Source organism: Microtus ochrogaster, unplaced genomic scaffold, assembly GCF_000317375.1.
Source record: "Microtus ochrogaster isolate Prairie Vole_2 unplaced genomic scaffold, MicOch1.0 UNK5, whole genome shotgun sequence".
NCBI classification, from domain to species: domain Eukaryota; kingdom Metazoa; phylum Chordata; class Mammalia; order Rodentia; family Cricetidae; genus Microtus; species Microtus ochrogaster.
In genome coordinates, this window is record NW_004949103.1 from 2,947,615 (window position 1) to 2,948,120 (window position 506).

General features: G+C 44.5%; 1 protein-coding gene across 7 annotated transcripts in view; it reads left to right on the forward strand.

The window, feature by feature from the left end:
* Jakmip1 (janus kinase and microtubule interacting protein 1) overlaps positions 1-506 on the forward strand; it is a 121,583-nt gene that overhangs the window by 7,007 nt on the left and 114,070 nt on the right. The gene's annotated exons all lie outside the window — the stretch shown is intronic.

The following is a 506-nucleotide window of genomic DNA, read 5'->3' on the forward strand; positions in this document are numbered from 1 at the left end:
AAAAAAAAAAAAAAAAGATTGGACTGTGTTTTATATTGTGAGAGTAGCGTGAGATGAGACTAGCCAGCAGATGAAAGAGTACGGATTGAATCGATGCGTCTGTGACTCAGAGATGACTGGGGGTGAGATGCCATAGTTAATTTTTTTTTTTTTTAGTGAATGGAGATATGGCTCAGTGCTTAAGTGCACTGGTTACTCTTCCAGAGGACCCGGGCTCAATTTCCAGCACCCACATGACAGCTCACAACTGTCTGTAACTCTAGCTCCAGGGGAGCTGACATCCTTGTACATGAAATAAAAATTAAAAAAAAAATAATGGCATTTATTTACTTATTGAGGTGAAGACCCCTGCCACAGCTGCAAGTGGAGGCCAGAGGACCACTAGGTACTCTTGAGAAGAGGAAATGTCAGTTGAGGGATTGCCTCCATCAGATTGGCCTGTGGGCCTGTCTTTGGAGCACTGTCTTGAGGGATTGCCTCCATCAGATTGGCCTGTGGGCCTGTCT